The following is a 20,748-nucleotide window of genomic DNA, read 5'->3' on the forward strand; positions in this document are numbered from 1 at the left end:
CACGAGATGCCCGTTCTCGGCGAGGTTCACACCATTGCTGGAGGTTTTTCCGGCGGAGGACCCACCGCCTCCCAGCGAAAGAAATACGCGAGGGGGGTCAACTCGATCGAAGAAAGGATCTCGGGTGAGCCGTGGGAATCGGACCTCGTGTTCACGAGAGGGGATCTTCGAGACGTGGTGCCGCATGACAATGACCCCATGGTCATTTCGGTTGTCACGGCTGGAAGAAAGGTGCACAAGGTTCTTGTCGACCAGGGAAGTTCAGCAGACGTCATGTTCTGGTTGACATTCAACAAGTTACGGTTGTCTCCCGACCTTTTGAGGCCCTACACAGGGTGCCTATATGGGTTTGCGGATAACCAGGTGGAAGTCCGAGGCTACCTGGAGTTGAGGACTACGTTCACGGATGGAGAGGCCTCGCGTACCGAAAGCATCCGGTACTTGGTCGTAAACGCCCACTCCGCCTACAACATTTTGTTGGGCAGACCGACGTTGAATAGGCTGAACGCAGTAGCCTCCACGCGCCATATGAAGATGAAGCTGTCGGACCTCAGCGGCAAGGTGATAGTTATCAAGTCGGATCAGGAGGAGGCGCGGAAGTGTTATGAAAACAGCCTCAAAACGAAGAAAAGCGTGTTCATGGTGTTTGAGCGTCCGCCCAGTGTGGACACATCGATGATTGAGGCGACGCCCGCCGGGACAACGCCTAACGAGGCCACACCCGCGAGGGCGACGCCCGAGGTAGATACACTCATGGAGGAGGGATCTGACGATACGGCGCCCGTGGAAGAGGCGGCGCCCATTCAGGATAATAACAGGGATCAACAAGCGGCTAACGCCGTGGAGAGGGAGATTGGCGGCAAAACGTTTAAGTTAGGGCGTTTGCTGAGCCAAGAAGAGCAGGAGGGGGTGGCAGAGGTGATTTCACGCCACTTGGATGCCTTCGCATGGTCTGCCTCGGATATGCCCGACATCAACCCGGATTTCCTATGTCATCACCTCAGCATGGACGCCACGGTCCACCCCGTGCGCCAAAGAAGGAGAAAGTTTAACGAAGAGAGGCAGCTGGTGGTAAAGGAGGAAACGCAGAAGCTGCTGAGGGCTGGCCACATCAGGGAGATTCAATACCTTGAGTGGCTAGCCAACGTCGTCTTGGTAAAGAAGGCGAATGGGAAGTGGAGGATGTGCGTGGACTTCACAGACTTAAATAAGGCGTGCCCGAAGGACTCGTACCCACTACCCAGCATCGACGCGTTGGTGGATAGTGCATCCAGCTGCAAGGTGCTAAGCTTCCTGGATGCATTCTCGGGATACAACCAGATCAAAATGCACCCGAGAGATGAGAGCAAAACTGCATTCATGATAGAGACTTGCAGTTACTGTTACAAGGTGATGCCTTTTGGGCTGAAAAACGCGGGCGCCACCTACCAAAGGCTGATGGACAAGGTCCTAGCGCCCATGTTAGGAAGGAATGTATACGCCTACGTGGACGACATGGTAGTGGCGTCGCAGGATAGGGAACAGCACGTGGCAGACCTAGAGGAGTTGTTCGTCACTATATCCAAATATCGCCTCAAACTAAACCCTGAGAAGTGTGTCTTCTGGGTAGAGGCCGGTAAGTTCCTAGGTTTCATGCTCACGGAGAGGGGAATAGAGGCGAACCCCGACAAATGCGCAGCGATTATCGCCATGCGAAGCCCGACGTCAGTAAAGGAAGTGCAGCAGCTGACAGGGCGGATGGCGGCACTCTCAAGGTTTGTTTGTGCCGGGGGAGAGAAGGGGCACCCATATTTCCAGTGCCTCAAGAGAAATAGTCGCTTTGCATGGACTGACGAATGCGAAGCGGCTTTCATTAAGTTGAAAGAATACCTGGCGACGCCACCGGTCCTCTGCAAACCGGTAACAGGCGTGCCCCTCCGGCTGTACTTCACGGTGACAGAGCGGGCTATCAGCTCTGTACTGGTCCAGGAGCAGGACCAGAGTCAAAAGCCCATCTATTTCGTGAGCAAGGCATTACAAGGTGCGGATACAAGATACCAGGCGCTGGAGAAGGCAGCGTTAGCAGTGGTGTTTTCAGCCAGGAGGCTCCGTCATTACATCCACAGCTTTACAGTGGTAGTGATGACAAACCTCCCTATACAAAAGGTGCTGCAGAAGCCTGACATGGCTGGAAGAATGGTGCACTGGGCGGTGGAGTTGTCAGAATTCGACATCCAGTATGAGCCTAGAGGATCCATCAAAGGGCAAGTGTATGCAGATTTTGTGGCAGAGCTCTCGCCCGGAGGTGAACAAGAGGTGGAGGTGGGCTCACAGTGGTTGCTCTCAGTTGATGGCTCTTCCAACCAACAAGGGAGTGGTGCGGGAATAGTCTTAGAGGGACCCAATGGCGTGCTGATTGAGCAAGCTCTACGCTTCGCCTTTAAGGCAAGTAATAATCAGGCTGAATACGAAGCTCTGATCGCAGGAATGCTCCTGGCCAAGGAGATGGGCGCGCAGAACCTCTTGGTGAAAAGTGATTCCCAGTTGATTACTGGGCAGGTGTCGGGTGAGTTCCAGGCGAAAGACCCGCAGATGGCGGCGTATCTGAAATACGTCCAACTATTGAAGAGAGCATTTAACGCTCTTGAGCTGATACATGTCCCAAGGGAGCAGAATGCTAGAGCCGACCTGCTTGCCAAGCTGGCCAGCTCAGACAAGGGGGGTAGACAGAGGACAGTGATCCAAGAGACGCTCAAAGCTCCGCGTAAATTCGTGGAAGATAACAGGGTGGATGTCCTCCAGATCTGTACATCAAGAGGGAGTCCAAGGAGTCATCGCTCTTTGACCCAAGATACGCTGAAGACGCCCCGCATCAGCACATACGCGGACACGCCCGAAGAAGGAAGGCAGAGGCAGGTATGTGCCCTAGCCGAAGGAGACACCTGGATGACGCCATACAGACGGTACCTGGCGGATGGGGCTCTCCCAGTGGAGCCTGAAGAGGGCAAGAAGGTCAAGAGAAATGCCACAAGATACACTGTAGTGGACGAAGTGTTGTTCAGGCACGGGTTCACTCACCCTATCTTAACGTGCGTAAGTGGCGACGAGTGTACCAGAATAATGGCGGAGCTCCATGAAGGCCTTTGCGGGAGCCACGTAGGGGGAAGGTCCTTAGCCTCCAAGGTGATACGCGCAGGCTTCTTCTGGCCAACGGTAAAAGAGGATTGCGCGCGACACGCCCAGCGCTGCAAGCAATGTCAAAAACACGCTGACTGACACAAGGCGCCGCCAGTAGAGCTGCGATCCATATACAGCCCGTGGCCTTTTCATACCTGGGGGATTGACATCCTAGGTCCGTTCCCACTGGCGATAAGGCAGATGAAGTACTTGATCGTTGCCATCGAGTACTTCACCAAGTGGATAGAGGCGGAGCCCGTGGCCTAGATCACTGCGCACAAGGTGCAACACTTTGTGTGGAAGAACATTGTGTGCCGTTTTGGCGTACCTAGGCGACTGATATCCGATAATGGAACCCAGTTCGCTAGTCAGCAGTTGAGAAACATGTGTGCTGAGGTAGGCATCAAGCAAGTGTTCGCATCAGTCGAACACCCTCAGACTAACGGGCAAGTAGAGTCAGCAAACAGAGTTTTGCTGAGGGGACTAAAGAGAAGGCTAGAGAAGGCCAAAGGGGCGTGGGCGGAGGAAGTACCAAGGATCGTATGGGCATAACATACCACGCCCCAATCTTCTACCATGGAGACGCCTTTCAGTTTGGTGTATGGGTCGGATGCGATGATCCCGGTAGAAATACACGAAAGCTCGCCACGTTTTCAAAACTTTGTGGTTGAAGAATCCAACGAAGAAAGGCGGGTGAACCTGGATCTACTAGACGAAGCCAGGGAGGAAGCCAGAATAAAAGCCCAAGCGGTAAAGAGAAGAGTAGAGCGACAATATAGCTCTGAGGTAAAGCCACGACAGTTTCAGATTGGCGACCTAGTTATGAGAAAGGCTCATCCATACGAACTGGAGAATAAGCTGTCTCCCAAGTGGACCGGAACCTTCAAAATTACTGAGGCTAAGGGAAACGGTTCGTACAACCTAGAGTCCTTGGAGGGGGGCCCATCCCGCGCAGTTGGAATGCAGCCAACTTGAAGTTTTAATTTAGTTGATTTATGTAAGCAGCGATGTAACAGTCTTGTAAAAGGGGACGCTCTTTTTCCCTTTCGGGGGTTTTTTAATGAGGTCACCCAAATAAAAGAAAAAACAAGTTTGGGAAAAACCTTGCCTTGGTTTTTAGTCTTTATCTTTTCCCCGTTTGAAGCGGCGATAGGCGTCGCCAAGAAAGAAGGCGTCGCCAAGTGAAGGCGTTGCCAAGAGAAAGCGTCGCCAAGAGGAGGCGTCGCCAAGAGAAAGCGTCACCAAGAGAAAGCGTCGCCAAGAAGAAAGTGTCGCCAAGGTAGAAGGCGTCGCCCAAGCGCAGGCGCCGCTAAGAAACATGACGGAGGAAAAACGCACAGTATATGAGGTGTGTGCAAAAGTAAAGCGGCGTTACGGAAACATGGTACAATAGAATTAAATTTACAAGCAGTGTTCGAGATAAATGGGAGTAATGCGAATAGGGCAAACATTACAAGCCCTGTGCTCATACAAAAAACACAAACGAACCACTCTTCAGTGGCCGCCAGAGTCAGCACGGGAGGAAGACGAAGCCCCGCTCTCAGTCCGCAGAGCCCGGGTAAGTCGTGACCTCCGCTCTTGGTTTATCTTCGAACCTGCACCAAGGGAGATGAACGTGTCAGAGACACCATGAAGCAAAACACACACAGTTAGAAAGCACCAAAGGCGGAAGTTTCTAGGGCAGTGACTCATACATATATACTTCTCTAGGGTTCCGGCGTTGAACTCCAAACTGATCAAGGTGGCGGAGTCGAAACCTCCCGCCTCAGCAAGGATCTGGCAAACCACCTGGTCATTCGGGGCTAGCTTCTTGAAGGGTTTGGATTTGAGGGCCCTCGTCTCCCTCACCCAGTACAGTGGAAAACCATCTAGGGCGGAGGGAACGAGATCAGAACAACAGATTTTGAAGAACCTGCCCTTCCACCCAGTGAAGGAGTTTTGGAAAGGGGTCAGGAGAACCCTGCCAGAAACGTTACTGAGGGTCACCCAGAGGTTATTCCTTTGCCTCTTCACCTCAAAGAAGTGAAGAAAGATATCAATCGAGGGTGCACAACCCAGAAAACCGAAAAGGATGTCAAAAGCCTTGACGAAAGCCCAGCTATTAGGATATAACTGGGCCGGAGCAGCATTGATCTCTGTCAGCAGTTCCCTCTCAAACCTGGAGAAGGGCATGCGCACGCCGATGGTCTTGAAAACCACCTGATAGAAGTAAAAGAAGGGGACCCCGTCGTTGGCCCGTTCGTCTCCGCATATTGGCTCCCCTAGAGTGCAAGGGAGCACAGCAATATCGTCGTCGTGCCTCTTCGCGAAGGCACGGTGATCATAGGAGCATGAATCCCCCTTGTGTTCCCTTATGGCCCGAGTAGAAAGCAGGCACGAGCACTCGTCAAGGAGCTCGCTCGAGGCCCAAGTATACAGGTCCTTGGGGTTAACCCTGGGGGGAGGAACACGAGAAGACATGCCTGAACAGAATCTGGGAGGTTTGGAGGAGAGTGGCCTGCTGGTAACGCAAGGGTAAAACGCTGGTTGGAACGAACACTAAAAGAGCTCTTCGCGAGAAGAGAAAGGGTGCAAGTAGGTTACGAAAGGCGCAGGAATGATGAGGACAGGTTCAAGATTTGGAAGAACTAAATATTGCGGTTAGAGCGCCAAACGACGCAAATGGAAGTGTTGCAGTTATAGCGCCAAACGACGCAAATGGATGCACCGTGCGATCGAGCCACGTGGCAGAGGATGGGAGGATGACCCTGGCACCACTAGTTAACACTCAGAAAACGTCGTATCGACAGAATGCCCGAGTGTACGATACGCCGTTGAGAGTGGGTCAGAGGCACAGGAAATGTCAGGACCAAGTCAAGTGGCTGAATGTCCCATCAGCCATACGAGAAGCGCCACGTGGATAGCACAGGCGAAACCTTGAGCTCTTCGCTATCCCCAGGCGTCGACCAGGACCTAGGTTAGAGTCAATGCCAAGGTAAAGTTAAACGCCCAAGGCGACGCCAGCGTGAAACGCCCAAAGCATCGCCGGCATGAGGCGCAGAGGGCGTCGCCAACCCAAGTATCAGCAGTGTCACCTCCCCGATACCCGCAGGTAGGAAAGACTGTGGAGGGAGATGAAATCGAAGAAGTCGAAACTAGTTGCTGGCGGCGTCGCCTCCCCGATGCCCACATGTAGGAAAGACTGTGGAGGTGACACCCATGGGAAGGTTGTCCCCCGACACCCATGGGAAGGAAAGACCATGGAGGGAACGACCCCCTGGAGGGCTCCGAGATTTCCCAGCACTCGGCGTTTTTAGACACCCTGGGGACGATACGGCGCTGCTGTAGCAGGCCTCTCCTTAGGCGTGGGCGCCGGGCACCAAGAATCAAGGGACAGATCGCTTTGGTGTCTGAGACACCCCATGGACGATACGGCTCCGTTAGGCAAGCCTCTCCATGGGCGTGGGCATCGACGCGTGACCTTGTCCCAAGTGTTTAGGACCCGGAGTAGGTCTCAACCTCTGCGTTGCGGCAATAGTAGAGCACTGACGCCTTCACGAGGCATATGCACCGGACATACAGGGTCGCCCAACACAGCGAAAGAAAGGGGTAGAGAACAGGCAAAACAGTCGAAGCACATGAAGGCGAAAAAATGAAGGTAAAATCATACAGGCGGAATTCGATAACTCAAAGGTACAAAAATTGTCATGCAAAACCCACAGTTGTGACGAAGGTGCAAATAGTTCAAAGAATTACAAGTTTATCAAAGAGGGGCAAAAACAAGACAAAGCGCGAAGGAGTAAGGTGGTAGTCGAGGGCGGCGGTTCAGTCATCCAGCTCCAGGGGCACGACCTTCCCATCAACGATGTGATGAGTGGAATCGCAGTTGGAAACGTCGATTCCTGGGTTCTCACAGACGGCCTGGGCCAGAGCCTCTTTGAACCCCTCCTCGAAGGTGCCCGCCATGTCATTGATAAGGGTTTTCTTGTCCTTCTCCAACTCCTCAATGGTGGCGTCCCCAGAAGCTACCTGCTTCTCCAAAGCCTCCTTCTCCACACGGAGCTGGCTGACCTCGATCTGCAGTTTGTCGTAGTCAACCTGGAGAAGGCCCAAAGCCTTGGCCTGAGTAGCCATCTCCCCCTCCATCCGCTCCAGTTCGTCAGCCTGCCCACAGCATCGGTCCTTCAAGTCCTTTTGAACTTCTTCGTAAGCTTCGACTATGTCTTGGAGGCTCGTTACCTGAACTTGGAGGGTGACTTCCCAAGCGTAAAAGTCAGCGTGAAGCTCCACCGCCTCTACCAGTTGTTTTTCAGCCTCCTCCTTGGCCTCTTGTGCCAGCTTCAGAGTGGTTTGGTAGGCCTCGTTTTGGCATCCCAAAGTTTTCTTTTCCTCCTCCAGGGCAGCTACCCTTGTTTCCAAAGCCTTGAGGGTTTGAGTCTGCAAAATAGCGTTTCTAGCTTGGGCACGCCATTCAAGGGCCACAGCCAAGAAGGCTCCCAAGTAGAAGGGCATTCCCTCCTTCCTGTCGGAGCCTTCTGGCATTGATCCCCCACTGAAGCCCCTCATCAGATGCATAATTGGAGGAGAGATGGCAATAAGATCTGGGGCGGCGGCGATGGAGGCGGGAGCAACGGAGACCTCTGGCGGTGGTGGGGGTGGAGCGGATTCGGCCCCTTCGCCTGTTTCCTCTTGGACCATTGTGGGAGGAAGAGAAGTGGCACTTGGAGGGTTATCCCTAAAGGAATTCCCCCCTGGGGCGATGCCACTGGTAGGATGGGAACCCTCGCAGCCTTCCTCCTCTTGAAGGGTGCCACGCCATCAGAGTCCTCATCATCGGATATAATCTCCAAGACCCGTTTTCCTTTGTCAAGGGGGGTTGGAGCCGGTAATGAAGCCACAGCCAGAGGGACGGCGGCGATGGGCGAAGGAGAGCCGGGTGTTTGAAGCGCCTCGGGGCTATGTAAGGATGGTGAAGATGAGCCTAGTGGGGCTTCGGTAGTGGTTGGTGGTGGTAAAGGCAGGGTTAATGAGGGGTTTGGGCCAGCAGCAGGGGCGGAGGAGGCGCCAGCCTTGGCAGCACGAGCGGCCTTCATCGCTTTCGCCAAAACCATCCTCTTGGAGGCATCCATCACCGATCCTACATTCAGATAAACCAAATAGCAGAAGTTAAAGCCAAAGCAGTTATACAAACCCACAAAACGCGTAGATGAATGAGACATAAGGCACATAGCACAAGGGAAAACAGGTGGAAGAGGCCAGTAGAGCAAGCGTGAAGCAAGTAAAACACAGATAACAAAAGACAGTAAGAGAGGAGTCTCCCTACCAAAGTAGGTGGTCAAGGAGTGGGCATTGTACTCGCTTGCGATGAGCTTCAGCGTGTCGAAGACAATCCCCAGGCCAGCCAAGGCCTTGCATACCTCCCTATCAGCAGGGGATAGCTCATCTAGGGCCTTGGCCTTGAGCAGTTTGGGGTGCTCTGTCCAGTACATAGGAAAGCCATCCAAGGCTGTAGGGTCATGCTTGGCGCAACATACCCTGAAGAATTTTCCCTTCCAGCCCTTGTACGAGTTCTGGAAAAGAGAGAGAAGGATCCTACCTGCGATCCCCGAGAAGCTTACCCAAAAGCTTTTCCCCTATTTCTTCACCTCGAAGAAATGTAAGAAGACATCCACAGAGGGAAGGATGCCTAGATATCCGCAAAGAATTTGAAAACCCCTTACGAAAGCCCAGCTGTTGGGGTGGAGCTGGGCGGGGGCTGTGTTGATCTCTGTGAGAAGTTCCCTCTCGAAGAGCGTGAACGGAAGGCGCACCCCGATGCGTTTAAATACCGTTTGGTACATGAAGAAGAAAGGATCCCCTTTCCTGGGTCTGTCATCTACGCAAACAGGTTCCCCAGGTCTGCCGGGACGAACAGAAATGTGCGCGTCAGAGTGGTGCATTCGCTTAAAAGCTCGTCGGGGATCACCGCGATGGTTCTCCAGGTCCTGAATGGTTGTCAGAGAGGTGCATTCGCTTAAAAGCTCGTCGGGGGCCCATGAATAGAAGGCTTTATAGTTGGTCTTGGGGGACTTGGGGGGAGAACCAGACTTTGTGATGAGAATCAAATAAAGGAGGCTTTTATTAATGGAGGAAGAGGACATCCACCCTCACATTTGAAGTTCTTCCTTCTAGTCTTCTCAAAATTAAAAGAAGACATAAAATAAAGATGAGGCCCAAGCCCAAAGCCCAAGCCCAAGCCCAAGAAGGCCAAAGCCCAAAGAGCCCATGTCCATCCCATGAGGGGCAAGGCCAAGCTTTGAAATACTCTTGTATAGTTTTAGGAGGTGTGGTTATTAAATAAAGGTGTGTGAAAATGTAAAATAAAGTCATATTGTCCATGTGACTTAGGAGAGTGGTGTAGGTGTAGTTTTTGGGAGGTGTCATAGTAGAAAAAGGTCACACCTCCCATGTGACTTGTTTTTGGTGGGAATTTCAAATGAGTTTATTTGAAATTTCCCACCTATTTTTCAGCACCTTAGGCTATAAATAGAGGTGCTTCCTTTGTAAAATTCAGATTGGAATTAATCTAAGAAAACTCTACTCAAATTTTGAGTGAACTTTGGAGAGCTTTGAGCCTTCTTCTCTAGTCTTATCTTGATGGATCAATGGAGTCCTCAAGTGGCGGCATCACTCTCATCTAGGAGCATTCCACACTTCTAGTGGCGAGATCATCCATCCTCCTTCCATCTTCATGAGCAATTCTTCTCTCCTTCCTTTCTCCTCTTTCTATTGTTTGTGTTAGCTTGTGTTCTTGAGTTTTGGTTAGATGTTCTTGCTGTTTTTATGAGTTTTTGGTTCAACAGTTTTATAATTCTGTCCATTCATCTTGTTCCTTTGCTTTTCTTGCTCATTTGTTCGGTTCAATTTGACTATAATTGGTTCATCCAAATGAGTTTGGGATTTGGTACTAGTTTTTGGTGAGTTCTTGTCTTAGAACAATGATCCAACTCTAAGAAAAGTGCCTCTATAATGTCCAACTCAAGGTGATTCCTAAGAAGGTCAAGAACCTTTCTCTATATGGCTAGTGGAATCACATCATGTGGTATCATGAGTCTTAGGTTCATTCTTGTTTAATTGTTGAGTTGTGTGCACTTTATTTCAAGAGCTCTTTAATTTTCTTGCAATTTAAGTTTCTGTTTTAGAATTTTAATTGAGTATTCTTGCTGTTTTTCTTTTACACCAAGTGTTTGTGAAAAGGTTTATGGCACTCATTCTTCTTATGAGTATGGTTGCTCTTTTGGAATGGCATTATCCTTCCTAGAGTTTACCTTAAGCTTCCTTTCACTTGTTAAAATTTGTGATGTGTCTTTTAATTTTGTAATCATGTCAAGTTTTGTCTTAGTCATGTTATTCCATATTTGTCATTACTTCTAGTAGTACTTTTATTGTTTTGATTGTTTCTTGCTTTGGTGTCATATAATTTTCTGAATTGATGTTGATCCTTTGTGCATTTTCTTTTTAGAATTGAGTTCATACTTGTATTCTAGACCTATACAAGTTCCAATACATCATTTTCCATTATGTCTTTGCTAGTTCATAATTCTGTTTTTTGTTCCTATTAGGATTCCTTTGTTTCTGAAAAAAAGTGCTTACTGTTTTTTCTTATTGCAATTGATTTACTCACTGGAAAATTCTGAAATTCTGGATTTTTGATATTCAAAGTCTTAGAAAAGATTAGAAAAAAGAATCATTCAAAAATACGAAGTACACAAAAAATGATAAATAAAATAAAAAAAGTGTACATTTCTGCCGAAAAAAATACGGTAATCTGGCAGCGATTTTGAAAAATTTATTTCTCTCAATTGGCTTACTGTTTTTAATTGATTCCAGTGCCATTATTGAGTTAACATCTTGAAGTTTCTGTGGTTTAAATTTAATAATCCAGTTCGCTCTACATCATTCCAGTTAAATCAGTGAATATCAAGCACAGTTTGCATTAAAAAAAAAAATTTCCAGTAGCTAAATTTTTTTGTTTTCTTCATCTACTCTAGTGCTTTTCCTTAAGTATTCTTTTGTGTGCCTACTTTCTCATTGAGTTCTTTATTTTCTTGATTGTCTTTCTTTCTTACTCTTTGAGTTTGTCTTACACATAGTTTTCCTTTTGCAATTACCTTTCCTTGCTTATACCTTTTCTTGTTTGTCTTTATTGTTTCATTGGTTTTGTGGTGGTTGCTCTTGAGATTGGTGTGCTTGCTTTCACATATTTCATTTGAGGATTCCAAGGCCTCAAGATCAGATTGGTGCAAGAACATTATTTCTTTGAGAGTGATCTCTTTTTTCAGCCTCATTTCACTTCGGCAGTTTCATTGCCAAGCTCACTGGTTTTGCTAATTTTGTTTCTTAACTTGTTTGCTGTTTTTGTGTGTTTGTTGTTTTTTATTTGCAAAATGGCTGGCTATTCTAGTGGTGCATATTACAAGCAGCATTCTCCTTCCAAAGTTTCAGTCCTTGGTGAAGAAGAACATAGAAGAAGGTGGCATCACCATCATTCTCATGAAGAGAGCTATAACCGTGACCAAAGATATCACCAAGTGTTCAACATTGCTTGTAAAAAAGTCCCTAGTTTTAATGGTGATAGTGATCCTAATGTGTATTTAGAATGGGAGACTAAGGTTGACCATTATTTTCATGTGTATAAGGTCCAAAATGACCAAAAACTTAGATTAGTTTCTTTATCCTTTTTGGGCTATGCCAAAGAATGGTGGCATAAAATTGTAATGGACATTATGTATCGCAAGAAACCTCCCGTGGTTTCTTGGAATGCTTTGAAAGAGTGTATGCGCGCGAGGTTTGTTCCTCCTTCTAGGAAGGAACACTTGTTGAAGTTCCAAAGGCTTCCTCAAGGACATAGGATGGTAGAAGAATACTTTAAAGATTTTGAAACAACTTTGACTAAAATGAATATGCATGTTAATGAAGAGTCAAAGATAAAATGGTTTGTACGTGGTTTGAGAAGAGATATTAGAGAAATTGTAGAATTAAATGAGTACTCTTCTTTAAAGAAAGTGTTTCGCCAAGCCATCAAGGTGGAATCCTATCTTTTGAAAACAACTTTCAAAAATACTCATGATGATGATTTCTACAACTCTTCTAGGAAGGATGCCAACAAAATGTCTACTCAAAATTCTCCTTCCAATTTTTTCAAACAAACCATATTTCCAAAAAACGTTTCTACTACAAAACCTTCTACTCCTAAGTCGCCTACCAAAACTTCAAATACCAAATGTTTTAAATGTTTAAGTTTTGGGCACATAGCTCTTCATTGTCCACAAAAGCAAATCTTAAAGATCAACAAGGTAAAACAAGACCTAACTCACCCACCTACCACAAGTAAACAAGAAAAAGACAAAGAAGGCCAAGTTGACATGGGTCTTATCCTTTCACCTCCAAGGTGTTTTCCTTCCTTATCTTTTTCATTACCCAAGGTTCCTATTTCACCACCATCTTGGTTAAAAAATGTTAGGGATGATTTGTTCATACCTCCTAATGGTTGTCACCATTTAAGAGGTCTTTTTCCAAAACATCACATCATTCCCAAACAAATTTTTCCAACTTGGTCGATTTATAGAACCTCCTTTTCTGAAATCCATTTATTTACAAATGCTAAGTCATGTTTACATTTTTCTTCCACTTTTAATTGTAAAACTAAACTGACTTTGTTATATGCAGGGATTCAGAATTCGTGGACGAATTCTCTCCAACTCGAGGAGTATGATGAGAATCAAATAAAGGAGGCTTTTATTAATGGAGGAAGAGGACATCCACCCTCACATTTGAAGTTCTTCCTTCTAGTCTCCTCAAAATTAAAAGAAGACATAAAATAAAGATGAGGCCCAAGCCCAAAGCCAAAGCCCAAGCCCAAAGAGCCCATGTCCATCCCATGAGGGGCAAGGCCAAGCTTTGAAATACTCTTGTATAGTTTTAGGAGGTGTGGTTATTAAATAAAGGTGTGTGAAAATGTAAAATAAAGTCATATTGTCCATGTGACTTAGGAGAGTGGTGTAGGTGTAGTTTTTGGGAGGTGTCATAGTAGAAAAAGGTCACACCTCCCATGTGACTTGTTTTTGGTGGGAATTTCAAATGAGTTTATTTGAAATTTCCCACCTATTTTTCAGCACCTTAGGCTATAAATAGAGGTGCTTCCTTTGTAAAATTCAGATTGGAATTAATCTAAGAAAACTCTACTCAAATTTTGAGTGAACTTTGGAGAGCTTTGAGCCTTCTTCTCTAGTCTTATCTTGATGGATCAATGGAGTCCTCAAGTGGCGGCATCACTCTCATCTAGGAGCATTCCACACTTCTAGTGGCGAGATCATCCATCCTCCTTCCATCTTCATGAGCAATTCTTCTCTCCTTCCTTTCTCCTCTTTCTATTGTTTGTGTTAGCTTGTGTTCTTGAGTTTTGGTTAGATGTTCTTGCTGTTTTTATGAGTTTTTGGTTCAACAGTTTTATAATTCTGTCCATTCATCTTGTTCCTTTGCTTTTCTTGCTCATTTGTTCGGTTCAATTTGACTATAATTGGTTCATCCAAATGAGTTTGGGATTTGGTACTAGTTTTTGGTGAGTTCTTGTCTTAGAACAATGATCCAACTCTAAGAAAAGTGCCTCTATAATGTCCAACTCAAGGTGATTCCTAAGAAGGTCAAGAACCTTTCTCTATATGGCTAGTGGAATCACATCACTTTGAGTTCGAGCGCACCATGATGCGGATAAATAACTGGAGAAAGAGGAAAGGAAAAGGGTTTTAACAAGTGATGTCAAGACAGAAAAGGGGATAAAACCCTAGAAAAATGCCACCCACGCGAGAAAACCCAGAAAGAAGGAGAAGGGAACGGAGAAGAACAGATGAGCGGAAGAACACAGAAATGCAGAAACATAAACAGTCTCAGGCAGTTCAATACGCAGCGATGCAATGCAACGAAGAAGAAGAGTAATGGAGGTGGAAAAATCATACCTTTGGTGTCGAGGTGTGGAGGGAAGGGAAGTGCGAAGGAGGGAGCAGTGATTGTAGAGGAAGGGCTCGAAGACGATGAACAGTGCAGAAAGGCAGAGAGAATGGATGAAACAGTAGTTTGAGCGCGGGGTTTTGGGTAACTTGAACGTTACATTTGCAACCCAAGAGGCGCTAATCGGGGACCGTGTGATCGTGCCGCGTGTCAAAGGATTAAGCGCTCAAGGGGAGCGCAAGGGACTCTAGAGGCTGGCCGTGTGATGAGCCACGTGGCACGCGATTAAGCGTGGCCCCAAAAGGTGTTACTTTCCCCGCTTCAGAGGATGTCCAATCAGCTATTAAGGGCACCCCTATGGTTCAGAGAGTGTCACGTCAATAATTCGAGAAGTGTTGAGTCAGCAGGGAATGACACGTCACCAGGGTGACACGTGGGCGGCGTGGGCGAGGCCTTAGTCTTTGCACTAAAGACAAGTCTTCAGCTTAAGACTGGGGGGCTTGTGTACCGTCCCATATCCGGGCGTTGACGAAGTCAAGGTCAAAGTCAACGTTTGGGGTCAAAGTCAACATAAGGCGTCGCCTAGGTGAAGAGACGCCAAGAGGAAGCGTCGCCAAGGTCAAGGCGTCGCCTAGTTAAGGCATCGCCCAGTTAAGGCATCGCCCAACCAGGGCGTTGCCAAGGTCAAATGTCACAAAGGCAAGGCAATCACAGTGTGGTTCCCCGATACCCATGGGTAGGAAAGACCATGGAGGGAGAGACGCCGTGGGAAGGCCTCAAATCCCGATAATCCGGGGTAGTAATAAAGAGAAGAGAAAGGTGGCTTCAAGGCCATAGTGATAGCGCCAGTGTAGGGCAGCCTGACTCGTGAAGTGCCCCTGCCGCCCCAGAGACGCCCTTGGGATAGATACGACTCAACAGGAGGGTCACGCCCAGGGTAGCCAGGTGCAGGGTACGAGAGGAAGGCAGATACGCTCTCAAAGTGAGTGACTAGATGTTTGGGGGCATGAGTTGGCACCCGAAAAGTCACCTCTAGCGCAGATGTACTCCCAGGTAAGAGGACTCACACAAAGAAATGCCCCCAGATGGGGTCACGGCGTTGTGAGGCCCTCCACGTGTACAGCAGCCAGGTCAGAATAGAAACGCCATTTTTTCAGGTACAAGGTAATTAAAGTTATTTAATACAGTTTTCGTTTCGAACGTTTAAGGTACTATAAATGCTCCCAATTGGTTTAAACGTCTTAAATGCACTACGTTTTATAATTAAATGCGCTTTAAGGCACTTTGAATGCGGGAGTAGCTTAAATAGCGCCTTGAATGTTGGAAACGGGGTTGGACTTTTGGCTAATTTTCCAGAGACACTCTAGTTGCTTGCTCGAGCCTTGAGGTTACGTACAAGGGACTAGGGAAGGATTTTGGCCAGAAGGAGAAAATATACACTAGACACAGTTTCCTTTTTACCACCTTCAGAGTGCCATACACGGTGCTCCGATACGGAGGTGCATAGTTTTTGGTGTTTCTTGCTGGCTGACTTGAGCGTCGGAGTGCAAACGGCCGCTAGGGCGCCCTTTTGTCCTTCTTTGCAGGAATCCACAGGTAACCAGTGGGAAGGAGTCCCTAACTGACGGTTGAGATCGCGCACGAAGACGTCCCAGGTCAATCGGACGGAACAAATTTTTACTTTTCAATTTTATATAATTTATATGACCTTCGTAAGGTTGGAAAGGTAATTATTAGAAAAGTTAAGTTGGCCAGATTGATCTGAGTGATTCAGGTTTATTTGTTATATTATTTTTTTATTTATTAAAAAAGATAAATAAATACAATAGATTTAATAATTATGATTAAAAGAGTACATGAATGCTTAAATGATAAATTATTAAAAAAATAAATTTTTATAGTTTGAAACCTATGAATTTTAGGAAGGTTTTAAAATTCATGATATTTTATAAAAATTCTGAAATCTACACGAAAAAAACGGTATTACCTACGACAAAAATTCATACGTAAAAGAAAAAACTCATAAGTAAATCAACATTACTGACAGGTTATCTACCAAATTATAAAATTCTCTCCATTGAGGAGAAGACATGTGGAACTTTATGTCTTCCTTGCCTACATTTCTATTTGTACCCGTTTTATTACTATTCTACACTTTACTTCCTTTTCTATTTACATCATTATCTACTTTGGTCCAAAATACATGGCCTAAAACTTCCTAACTAGTCTATAAGAAGAAGAAAAATACTTTATAATCTCTTCATTAAAGCTCAATCTTCATCTATCTTCATTATAGAAAGTTTCAAGGTCGGATGATTTTTATCATTTCCTCCCTCTTGATAAGGATCTGACCTCGAATCTGAAGGATGTTCAATGACTGCAACCTCTATTTATTTGTTATTTTTCTCTTGGATAATATGTCAATCTATAATAGACATTAAACAAGTATGAGATAAGTTTTTTTATTAAAAAAATTAAACCAAAAGAAAACAAAGCAAAATAAGGCCTTTTATTATTTTTATAAAAGTTTTGTAAGAAAAAAAATAGGGTATTTTTCAAAAGTATTTTTGTTCATTTTGTGTTGTTCATTGTCCAAGTTGGGCAACAACATCAAAAAAGTGTTGCTTTTGATATTTTTGTGAAAAAGGAATGAGCATTATATATTTGGAAAGAAGAGTTCAAAGCATCGTAATCCCTCTCTTAGGATTCTTTCTTAGTTATGCTTGCAGGGGAGTCATTCTTCTTTGTTGGTTTCCTCTTCTTTTTTTTCAATCAATTATTTAGTTGTCTTTTATGTGGACAAAGAGTTTATGTCTATATTTGGTTCAACTCCACACACAATTTTTTCTTCAAGCACATCATAATAAGGTTTTCTAATAGAAGGAAAAATGTTATCAATATCTGGTTTAGTTCTAGAAAAAGACTTTTTTTTTCCTTTTCTATTTCTCTTTCGCTTTCTTCCTCTCATAATACCTGGATTTAGAGGGGTAACTCTCCCTCTTAAACTCTCTCCTGGAACAGGATGTATTAAGATAGTTTTCCCTAAAGGTAGTCCTTTTTGTAATTCGTTGTTCTATCCTAACACATTGTTGAACTATTTCATTCAAATCTTTAAAGTAATTAAAGGGAAAAAATTCAACCTTATCCTGAATCTCAAGGTTTAAACCACTATTGAATCTAGCAATGGTAATACTCATTGGTTCTTCCTTTACACCAACTCTAAACATTAGTAACTCCATTTTTTGTTTGTATTCCTCTATAGTTTTATCCTTCAATTGGAGTGTTTGGAATTAATGCATAAACTTATTTCCATAGTCATAAGGCACATGGTGTTTTTTGAGGGCGACCCGAAGTTTATTCCAATCTCTATTCGAGAGTTATGAAGACTCACAGGGTTTTCTAAAGTTGTCCACCATTTCATAGTTAGTCCCTTAAAGCTAAGTGGAACCAAGGATATTCTTCTTTCATAATCAACCCGGTGGCAGTCAAATATTTTCTCTACCTTCATCTTCCATTCTAGAAATTCTTCTACATCACTACAAAAAAATCATGAAATAGAAACCAACTTTAGAAACAAAAAATAATTAGTTGCTATAGTGACTAAATTAGAGACCATTTTAAAAACTAAAAAAAAAAACTTTTGGTTTCTAAATTAGTTTCTATTATTGTTAAATGGTTTCTAAATTGATATCTAATTAGTTACCAAGGTTTTTGTTACCAAATTTAGAATATAAATAATTGGTAGTTAAAACCTAGGTAGTTAATTAGATACCAATTTAGAAAGTATTTAACAATAATATAAACTAATTTAGAAACCAAAAAAAATTTTAGTCTAAAAAATGGTCTCTAATTTAGTCACTATAGCACCTAATTATTTTTTGTCTCTAAAATTGGTTTCTATTTCATGATTTTCTTGTAGTGCATTATCTCTACCATAAAAAGGATCCTTTGTTCTCTTGGAAAAGTTTCGTATTTAGGCTTCTGTTGATCTCTAGGATGTGGTTCGTAAAGGTCTTCATTATAGTAAGGACTATACCACCCCTTAGATTTCTCTCTAAAGTCATGACTCTTTCTTGTTTATACTCTTCATGATGTCTGCTCCTAATTTTTTCTCGATTTTGCATGTATTGAGCAAACATGGTTCTTAACTCTTCCAGGGATATTTCCTTATGATGAGAATCAAATAAAGGAGGCTTTTATTAATGAAGGAAGAGATCATTCACCAACACATTTGAAGTTCTTCCTTCTAGTCTTCTCAAAATTAAAAGAAGACATAAAATAAAGAGAGGATAAAGCCTAAAGCCAAAGAAGTCTACAAGCTTTCAAGAATAGGCTTCATTTAAATATCTCTCTTTATAGTTTCTTTTGTATTAATTTGTAAATAATATAAAATAGTGTTTAAAAGGTGCTTAGAGGGAAACATTAGACACCTCTTTTGTAAAAGCATCTTTAGGCTTTAGTTTAGAAAATTCTAGAAGCTTGGGGAGTGAGCTTAGTAGGGGTGTGAGCTTAGGAGTCTTTTGGGTAGCTTATGGAATAAGCTTTGTAAGCAAATGACCGGCCCTTGCTCCTATAAAAGGAGGGCTTAGGTCCTTCATAAATCAGATTTGAGAATTATAGTAGCAAAACTCTCCCAAATTGGTGATTGAGTGTGTGAGAACTTGTCTTCTCCTCTTCCTTGTCTCATCTTGAGTGCCTTGGTTCTCTCAAGTAGCGGCATTTGCTCACTTATCTTGGAGTCTTCACACTTCAAGTGGCGTGACCATCAACCAAGCTCTTCATTCTCATAAGTTCCTCTCTTCTCCATCTTTTCATTTCATCTCCATGTTATTACGAAGCATAAACATGTCTTAGGTTCCTATTCTTGCAAGTTCATTCGGTGCTTTAGCTTATTTCTAGTTATGGTTCGGTTCTTCTTCTCTTTGGCTAGTTTCATTTGGTTCTTCTTCATTTTCTCTTAATTTGTTCGGTGCATTTCAGTTTCTAAGCTTTTTAATCGGTGTTTTTGTATTCTTACCTCTTTTAATCGGTTCAATTGGCAAGAAATGGATCTTCCATGTGAGTTTGGTGTTTGGTGCAAGTTTTGGTGAGTTCTTGAAACATAGAACATTGATCCAATTCTATTAAAAGTGCCTATTCATTCTCCAACTCAAGTTGATTCCATAAAATGTCAAAGAATCATCTACATCTTGCTATTGGAATCATATCACCTTAGCCCTCATTTTATTTTTAGTTTATTTAAAAAAAACAGTTTACAAGAAGGTTGAAAGGTTAAAGTGTTTTTATGTTCACTCCTATAAAAGAGAGGTGAGTCACTATGACTACTTAAGTATCAAGTTTTTCCTAGCCAGAGTTCCCTCAGTTAGCTTTCACCCGTCTTCCTTAATGGAAAATCCAATTATTTTTTCTTAAAAAGAAAGTTAAACATTGCAAAGACACTAAGACACTAATCCTAAGTGAGGCTTAAAAGCACCTGTGAGACACATTCATTGTCTAAGTGTATTAAGATTAAATTAAAACTAGACAAACCCTAGGTGAGGCTCATTGACACCTATGGACCTTTGAGACACACTCACCGTCTAGATGCATTATTCATTTCAATATTTATTAGTATCAATGAATTACAAAGGAATTAAAACAAAATTAAAAATCCTCCCGGTGTTTGCATTTTTCTTTGAACTCTAGTTTTTAAATCTTCCTTTTGAACTTGTACTTGTTGATTCTCTCAAGAATGGTCATCCTTAGCTTTGATCTTTTTCTTCTCCAATATGCTATCTAGCAATGTTAGTCAACATTTTTCAAAGATCACACTAAAAGATAATTTTCATCACAAGAAGTCAATAAAATTCAAAATAAAATAAAAAAACTCAAAATTAATAAAGCTAAACTCAAGATATTAGGAATTGTGACAACTTTAAAAAGTAATTTTAAAAACTCAAAAATTAAAAACCAAAGTAGTAGTCACACAAATAAAGTTTCTAAAGATAGACATTAAAATGAATTTCAAAATTAAAAAAAATAAAGACTAAGAATAAAAAATGGACCAATAAAGTTTATAGAGATAGACATTAGAATGAATTTCAAAATTAAAAAAAAAAATAAAGACTAAGAATAAAAAGATGGACCACAATTTTCAAGACAAATACTCCCTTATCATATCAATTGCAACATGCACCCAACTTTTTATAGAAAATGACAAAATATCCCTCCAAAATAACGAAAATAACCTTAAATAAAAGAAGGGTATAAATAAAAATTACTTCCATAATCTTTTTTCCAGAATTTTTGAATTCCAAATTTTTTTATCATATATATATATATTAATTATATTTATTATGCCAAATTTTTAAATTCAAAATAAAAGTAATTTTAGAAATATAGAAAAATGATAAGGTGCATGTTAGAATAGAATTGATATGGTGCACAATGATGCACGAATAATCTTCAATTATGCTGCAGCACATTTGTTTTTGTCTGTAAGATATTTTTCCAATTCAATTCTCGCGGGTCCCACACCAATAATCTTCAATTGCGGAGAGTCAAGTCAAGAAATTTACAAGTTGATTGCTTCATTACATTCTCATCAAATCACAAATTTAACTTCATATTGATGGCCCCCACCATATG

Source organism: Phaseolus vulgaris, chromosome 10 (assembly GCF_051622355.1).
Source record: "Phaseolus vulgaris cultivar YP4 chromosome 10, ASM5162235v1, whole genome shotgun sequence".
Lineage (NCBI taxonomy): Eukaryota > Viridiplantae > Streptophyta > Magnoliopsida > Fabales > Fabaceae > Phaseolus > Phaseolus vulgaris.